The following is an 8,670-nucleotide window of genomic DNA, read 5'->3' as shown; positions in this document are numbered from 1 at the left end:
TCCTTTTGGAATGCTTCTTTCCCTGGCCTCAGGAAATCTCATGTATGTGCTTATCGGTACTTTGCTGAATATTTGAGTGGGGCCCTCTGCAGATCTCTCTCCTCTTTGGTACTCTGTCCTGAGAACTCTGTTGCCTTGTCCTTCCCAGGCCCTCAACTCCATCCTTTAAACTGAGGAAGTCTGCTGGCCTCTACCTTGGTTGTTTTTTACTGTGCCCAGGATGGGAACTCTCTCAAGGCAGTAGCTGAGGTTATTGTAGAGGTGACTTTTTTTTCCCTCATCTTTCAGGGGTCACTGTCCTTCATTGCCTGATGTCCAATATCTTGAAAATCATTGTTCTATAAATTTTACTTTTTGGGGGTTGTTTTAAGCAGAAAAATAAATCCAGTACCTGTTATTTCATCTTTACCTCTTGCAGTTTTAACATGTGATGCTTAAAAGAGAGATCGGTAAATAAAAGCAAATTGGATTGTGTCTGGTAATACAGCTGGATAAGAAGGAATCTGTATCTATGAGAAACACTTAGTAAGTTTCTTCGTTTCTCTGTTACCTTGATCATTTTTCCTAATAATCAAAGTCTGCAAGATTGAATGTGTAGATGTATCGGTGCTTTGGACATTTTATTATGCTTTGATGTTATCTTCACACTTTTTTCTTCATCTTCCTGTGAAAGGATATGACTTATCTTTGCTCCAATGAAAGAAAAGAAGGCCCGACAGCTCGGAATTCTTAAATGGAATGGATTGTAATTGAAAAGTGCTCTCCAACTCAATCAGTTCTTGATTATGCAAATACAGAGTGGAGAAAAGGTACTCTCCATGTATGCACATGTACATGTAGGAACACAACACTAGGATTGTGTATTTTCAGATTACAAGTTGTAGAGTTTCCTATCTTGCCTGCAGCTTTTATTCTAGGTGTCCAAAGCCCTCCAGCTCACTTTCCTCACATCTTTATCAAAACCTATATAATCTCTTAAAGGAAGGGTTACTAGCTCAATGTGAAGTGCTTCAGGGATGAAAAATGTTACTGTGGGAAGTTGCTCTTGCTAGGTCTGAGACTTGACTGAATGAACCTCAGCTGCAGCATCTGTGGTCTCGATCTGGCTTCTCTCATTGCTTTCTTCCTCCTCCCTCAGCTGGCCACAGGCAGACCTTCCTGTCACGCAGTTCCCTAGGAGCTGTACCATTCCGAATCCAGTAGATAATTCATTCTGCTTTAAAGAGGAAGAAGGAGGAAAAGTTTATCTTTTGTTTCCTTCCTAGCTAATTTTAATCTTAATAAGGCTTTCTGCTGCTGGGGCTCCCCCTGAGATGGGGGCCCATCTAGAATAACTAGAAGGGTAGATGACTTTCTTCTCATGAGCTCTGAAGGTTTATCTCTCAGCCTGCACAGGTCCTGCAACACCTGGGTATCTCTGGTGGAGCCTCTAGTGTCTGAGGAAATGCTTAAGACTGATGCTATCACAATGTTGATTGACAGGAACTTCTACCACGAATATGATGAGAGAAAAGCTGGCCTCTCTGGCCTTTCTGCTCTTGCCTGCCACTGGCATCTACTTCACTGACTTTATTTTATTTTTTAGAACCGGAAAACCTGCTCGTGGTGCATTTACAAAGGTTTAAAGAAATGAATAAACGAAGATGAAAATACTTTAAGAGAGCTGCACACAGCATGCAAATGTGGCAAAATTTGTGAATAATCCCAGGAAAGGGATATGTCAGTTAAAATTCTTTACATCTCCTCTCTCACGTTTGGATCTGTGGGAAGAAGGGGGCAGTGCGTCTGCTGCTGTTCTGAACACAATTCCTGTCTTTGATGCCGGGTGCTCGTGACCCTATGTGCCGGCTTATTTTTCACTCCCTGGACGGCTTCAGAGATTTCACGGTTTCTGTGATGGGAAGCTTAGAGGATTCCTGAGACATCCTGCAGCTGTGCTTGTTCTGGGTCACCAGCCCAAACTGTAACTTTGCATCTACGTAACCTTTTTGGCAAAAACGTGATGGTTTTTATTCATTTCCATCACAAGTGCCCTGCATTGTCCTGATATGTCTTCCTCCTGAGCCCTTCAATGGAAGTCTTATTCCCTGGTTCTAGTGGGGTGTCTTTTAGTTGCCCCCACTAACAGGCCCCCCAGTTGTGTTTTAACCTCACGTAGAAGACAGGCAGGAGCAGGAGATGGGTGTTAGGGTGTAGTGTGGGGCCTCTGTTGTGGGGTTCCAAGGCTACAGTTCCCACAATGTCCTTCACATCTGGCCTGGAGCCAGGAGACTCAATGGACACAAGAACCAGATTTACTTTTTTTTCGTATAGTTATGCAATTTTTATTTATCAGAAAAATCATATCACACAAACACAGACGTCCAGTAAGTCCTCACCTAATGTTCAAAAGAGGTTCTTGAAAACTGCAACTTTAAATGAAACGATATTTTTATACACTAAATGTAACTCTTGTTTGTATCAATTAAACTCTGGTAAAACTAGTTTACTTTTTTCTTTCTTTTGGTTTGTTTTTCTGAGGCAGAGTTTTGCTCGTCGCCCAGACTGGGGTGCAATGGTGTGATCTCGGCTCACTGCAACCTTTACCAGCCTGCTGAAGTAGTAATTAAACTATTCCCTGAATTCTTTTCCACACACACTTTAACTACTATGTCAGTATTGGGGTTCAAGTGATTCTTCTGCATCAGCCTCCCAAGTAGCTGGATTACAGGTGCCCACCACCATGCCCGGCTAATTTTTTGTATTTTTAGTAGAGAGGATTTTGCCACGTTGGCCAGGCTGGTCTCGAACTCCTGACCTCCTGATCCGCCCACCTTGGCCTCCCAAAGTGGTGGGATTACAGGCGTGAGCCACCGTGCCCAGACCTAAAATCAGTTTTCTTAAATTATATATTACTTCACTTACAGTTTCCAAGAATCTATCAACAATGTTAAGAATTTACTATACACATATATAACTTATATAGGGGTGTGTGTGTGTGTGTGTGTGTGTGTGACAGCCATTTTTATACAGATATAGATAGATATATCTCGATGACAGAATCTCAGTTAGGCTTCCTACTAAATAAGACAAAATTGTAAGATAATAGTTATTAAGAAATAAGGTAACGATTGAGAGCATAATATACACTTAGCAATGTTCTAAGCTGGTTAATGACATAGGGCACTTAAGAAATCTAGAAGGTGAGTAGATACTTTAATCTGGTGACCAACCCTTTGAATGCAAGGACTTTTTTGCTTATCTATGGTGGTGTATATCACAAAAATTATTCACGAATCTTCGTTTTAAGCTTATCAGCTATTATTAGTGTTAGTGTATTTTATGTGTGGCTCAAGACAAGTCTTCTTCCAATGTGGCCCAGGGAAGCCAAAATGTTGGAAACCTGTGCTTTATACTATATTTAATTTGAGAATTTGCACCTATAGAGTTTAAATTACATACTAAAACGATAACATTTTGAAATAACAGTACATTTTTTAATATTTAGAAAAACGTTTATTGTTCTGATAAAATTGCTGAGTAAGAATTTTTGTAGAATTATATTTGTAACCTCTATAGGATTAAAAATCACTAAGCAGAAGAGATGCAACATCTGTCCCTAGTGTTCCTGGGATTTCTGAACCAAATTCTAATATGTCCACTACTCACCTTACACATTTTAGACATCATCCAAAATGAATATTTGAAAAAATACTTCGACATAGAGCTCCTCAATATACAAATATTCCTGTGTCTCCAAAAGCAGTTGAACTGCAGTCAGATCATGCAGCCCCTTACAAATGATAAAGTGGACATTGGTTTTCCCTGTAAACTTGAAGGAAGATCAGTAAAGAAAAAAGAGGATACTTAGAAGATTTAACAGCGTGAGACAGAAGATGCCCCGTTGGTGTATATGAGAAAAAAATGTAGCCTTTTCAGAAATTATTTTCATTGGAGCAGAGCTTCCCAAACTACACTTTAAGGCCTGGCTTCCTCCTTGACCTTAGTCCCCTTGCCTGTGTCCTCATTTCATTCACTGTCACCTACCTGGGGGTTTGGCTACTGTCTCATATATCTTCACATTGTAGGGCTCTTTTCTTTGCTCCAGACAGGTGACCAGGTCTGGGTTACAGATAGCAACACCCAGGTTTCTGTAGTTCTGCAACATCACATCTCTGTATCAATTCTGCTGGGCAGGGTCCAGGCATTTCCACTCTTCTGCAGAGAATTCTATGGCCACATCCTTGAATGTTAATAGTTCCTCTCATTAAAGTATCTGGAAGTCCTCATGCTTGACCTTGACCTCACTGTAATATGTGAGGAATTTAATTTAAAAAACAGAAGTGTTTCCACCCAGAATAATAAACAGGATTTGTGGGGAGGGCACAGGGGATGACTTATCTTCAAATTGTCCATGTGATCCTATTGGAAGACTGGGCTGAGAGTCACTTAGCTAAGCTCTGCCTCTCAAGCTTCAATGTGCATATAAATTATTTGATATTCTAGGCCTCACTGTAATAAAATTTTGCAGGTTTGAAAAGAGTCCATGAATTAGCTTCTTATAGCAAGTCTCCTGTTAATGCTGATGTTTCTCCTCCTAGACTCATTATAGTACCACCCGGCTAGAGAAAAGGCACAGCACACAGAGTCCCTTACCCCAACACCCTTATCACAACACAAATACTTTTCATCTGAAGACAAGATCACCAATCATCATCCAGAAGCATGGCATTCTCTGCAGGCCCTTTAAAGTTTACAGAGGCTGCAGATGGTGTCAAAAATATGGAACGCTTCACGAATTTGCACGTCATCCTTGCGCAGGGGCCATGCTGATCTTCTCTGTAATGTTCCAATTTTAGTATATGTGCTGCTGAGGGGAGCACCAGATTCACTTTTTTAAAAAACACTTTTATTTTAGGTTCAGAGGTGCATGTGCAGGTAGGTTTGTTATATAGGTAAATTGCGGGTCACGGGGGTTTGGTGTATGGATCATTTAATCACCAAGGTGATAAGCATAGTACCTGATAGGTAGTTTTTGATCCTCTCCCCCCTCTCACCCTCCACCCTCAAGTAGATCCAGATGTCTGTTGTTCTCTTCTTTGTGTCCATGTGTACTCAGTGTTTAGCTCCATCTCACAAGTGAGAACATGCAGTGCTTGATTTCCTGTTCCTATGTTAGTTGATTTAGGATTATGACCTCCAGCTCCATCCATGCCTCTGCAAAGGTCATGATCTCATTCATTTTTATGGCTGTGTAGTATTCCATGATGTATATGTGCCACATATTCTTTATCCAGTCTACCCTTGATGGGCATTTAGGTTGATTCCCTGACTTTGGTATTGTGTAGTGCTGTGATGAACACATACATGCATGTGTCTTTATGGTAGAATGATTTATATTCCTCTGGGTATATTCTCAGTAATGGGATTGCTGGGTTGAGTGGTACTTCTGTTCTTTTAATTTTTATTTATTTATTTTTATTATTATACTTTAAGTTTTAGGGTACATGTGCAGTACTTGCAGGTTTCTTACATATGTATACATGTGCCATGTTGGTTTACTGCACCCATTAACTCATCATTTACATTAGGTGTTTCTCCCAGTGCTATCCCTCCCCCAGTCCCCCACCCCACGACAGGCTCCAGTGTGTGATGTTCCCTGCCCTGTGTCCAAGTGTTCTCATTGTTCAATTCCCACCTATGAGTGAGAATATGTGGTGTTTGGTTTTCTGTCCTTGTGATAGTTTGCTCAGAATGATGGTTTCCAGCTTCATCCATGTCCCTACAAAGGACATGAATCATCCTTTTTTATGGCTGCATAGTATTCCATGGTGTATATGTGCCACATTTTCTTAATCCAGTCTATCATTGATGGACATTTGAGCTGGTTCCAAGTCTTTACTATTGTGAATAGTGCTGCAATAAACATAGGTGTGCATGTGTCTTTGTAGTAGCATGATTTATAATCCTTTGGGTATATACCCAGTAATGGGATTGCTGGGTCAAATGGTATTTCTAGTTCTAGATCCCTGAGGAATCGCCACACTGTCTTCCACAATGGTTGAACTAGTTTACAGTCCTACCAACAGTGTAAAAGTGTTCCTATTTCTCCACATCCTCTCCAGCACCTGTTGTTTCCTGACTTTTTCATGATTGCCATCCTAACTGGCATGAGATGGTATCTCATTGTGGTTTTGATTTGCATTTCTCTGATGACCAGTGATGATGAGCATTTTTTGATGTGTCTGTTGGCTGCATAAATGTCTTCTTTTGAGAAGTGTCTGTTTATATCCTTTGCCCACTTTTTAATGGGGTTGTTTGATTTTTACTTGTAAATTTGTTTAAGTTCTTTGTAGATTCTGGATATTAGCCCTTTGTCAGATGGGTAGATTGCAAAAATTTTCTCCCATTCTGTAGGCTGCCTGTTCACTCTGATGGTAGTTTCTTTTGCCATGCAGAAGCTCTTTAGTTTAATTAGATCCCATTTGTCTATTTTGGCTTTTGTTGCCATTGCTTTTGGTGTTTTAGACATGAAGTCCTTGCCCATGCCTATGTCCTGAATGGTAATGCCTAGGTTTTCTTCTAGGATTTTTATGGTTTTAGGTCTAACATTTAAGTCTTTAATCCATCTTGAATTAATTTTTGTATAAGGCATAAGGAAGGGATCCATTTTCAGGTTTCTACGTATGGCTAGCCAGTTTCCTTCCCCAGCACCATTTATTAAATAGAGAATCCTTCCTCCATTTCTTGTTTTTGTCAGATTTGTCAAAGATTGGATGGTTGTAGATGTGTGGTGTTACTTCTGAGGCCTCTGTTCTGTTTCATTGGTTTATATCTCTGTTTTGGTACTGGTACCATGCTGTTTTGGTTACTGTAGACTTGCAGTATAGTTTGAAGTCAGGTAGTGTGATGCCTCCAGCTTTGTTCTTTTTGCTTAGGATTGTCTTGGCAATGCAGGCTCTTTTTTGGTTCCATATGAACTTTAAAGTAGTATTTTCCAATTCTGTGAAGAAAGTCATTGGTAGCTTGATGGGGATGGCATTGAATCTGTAAATTACCTTGGGCAGTATGGCCATTTTCACGATATTGATTCTTCCTACCCATGAGCATGGAATGTTCTTCCATTTGTTTGTGTCCTCTTTTATTTCATTGAGTAGTGGTTTGTAGTTCTCCTTGAAGAGGTCCTTTACATCCCTTGTAAGCTGGATTCCTAGATATTTTATTCTCTTTGTAGCAATTGTGAATGGGAGTTTACTCATGATTTGGCTCTCTGTTTGTCTGTTGTTGGTGTATAAGAATGCTTGTGATTTTTGTACATTGATTTTGTATCCTGAGACTTTGCTGAAGTTGCTTATCAGCTTAAGGACATTTTGGGCTGAGATGATGGGATTTTCTAAATATACGATCGTGTCATCTGCAAACAGGGACAATTTGACTTCCTCATTTCCTAATTGAATACCCTTTATTTCTTTCTCTTGCCTGATTGTCCTGGCCAGAACTTCCAACACTATGTTGAATAGGAGTAATGAGAGAGGGCATCCCTGTCTTGTGCCAGTTTTCAAAGGGAATGCTTCCAGTTTTTGCCCATTCAGTATGATATTGACTATGGGTTTGTCATAAATAGCTCTTATTATTTTGAGATATGTTCCATCAGTACCTAGATTATTGAGAGCCTTTAGCATGAAGGGCTGTTGAATTTTGTTGAAGGCCTTTTCAGCATCTATTGAGATAATCATGTGATTTTTGTCTTTGGTTCTGTTTATGTGATGGATTATGTTTATTGATTTGCATATGTTGAACCAGCCTTGCATCCCAGAGATGAAGCCAACTTGATTGTGGTGGATAAGCTCTTTGATGTGCTGCTGGATTCAGTTTTCCAGTGTTTATTGAAGATTTTCACATTGATGTTCATCAGGGATATTGGTCTAAAATTCTCTTTTTTTGTTGTGTCTCTGCCAGGCTTTGGTATCAGGATGATGCAGGCCTCATAAAATGAGTTAGGGAGGATTCCCTCTTTTTCTATTGATTGGAATAGTTTCACAAGGAATGGTACCAGCTCCTCTTTGTACCTCTGGTAGAATTTGGCTGTGAATCATCTGGTCCTGGACTTTTTTTGGTTGGTAGGCTATTAATTATTGCTTCAATTTCAGAGCCTGTTATTGGTCTATTCAGGAATTCAACATCTTCCTGGTTCAGTCTTCGAAGGGTGTATTTGTCCAGGAATTTATCCATTTCTTCTAGATTTTCTAGTTTATTTGTGTAGAGGTGTTTATAGTATTCTCTGATGGTAGTTTGTATTTCTGTGGGATCAGTGATGATATCCCCTTTATCATTTTTTATTGTGTCTATTTGATTCTTCTCTCTTTTCTTCTGCATTAGTCTTGCTAGCGAACTATTTTGTTGATCTTTTCAAAAAAACAGCCCCTGGATTCAATTATTTCTTGAAGGGTTTTTTGTCTCTCTTTCTCCTTCAGTTCTGTTCTGATCTTAGTTATTTCTGGCCTTCTGTGAGCTTTTGAATTTATTTGCTTTTGCTTCTCTAGTTCTTTTAATTGTGATGTTAGGGTGTCAATTTTAGATCTTTCCTGCTTTCCCTTGTGAGCATTTAGTGCTATAAGTTTCCCTCTACACACTGCTTTAAATGTGTCCCAGAGATTCTGGTACATTGTGTCTTTGTTCTCATTGGTTTCA

General features: G+C 39.7%; 1 non-coding gene across 1 annotated transcript; it reads right to left on the bottom strand.

Moving 5' to 3' along the window:
- Nucleotides 1–4,755: 4,755 nt before the first annotated feature.
- LOC112130436 (U6 spliceosomal RNA) lies at nucleotides 4,756–4,862 on the bottom strand. Its single transcript, XR_002912702.3, has one exon. It is a non-coding gene; the product is annotated as a U6 spliceosomal RNA (small nuclear RNA).
- Nucleotides 4,863–8,670: the final 3,808 nt, after the last annotated feature.

The sequence above is a fragment of the Pongo abelii genome, chromosome 21 (assembly GCF_028885655.2).
Source record: "Pongo abelii isolate AG06213 chromosome 21, NHGRI_mPonAbe1-v2.0_pri, whole genome shotgun sequence".
In the NCBI taxonomy this organism is placed as follows: Eukaryota; Metazoa; Chordata; class Mammalia; order Primates; family Hominidae; genus Pongo; species Pongo abelii.
Note: the sequence above shows the minus strand (reverse complement) of the source record. Positions and strands in the feature narration are given on the sequence as shown.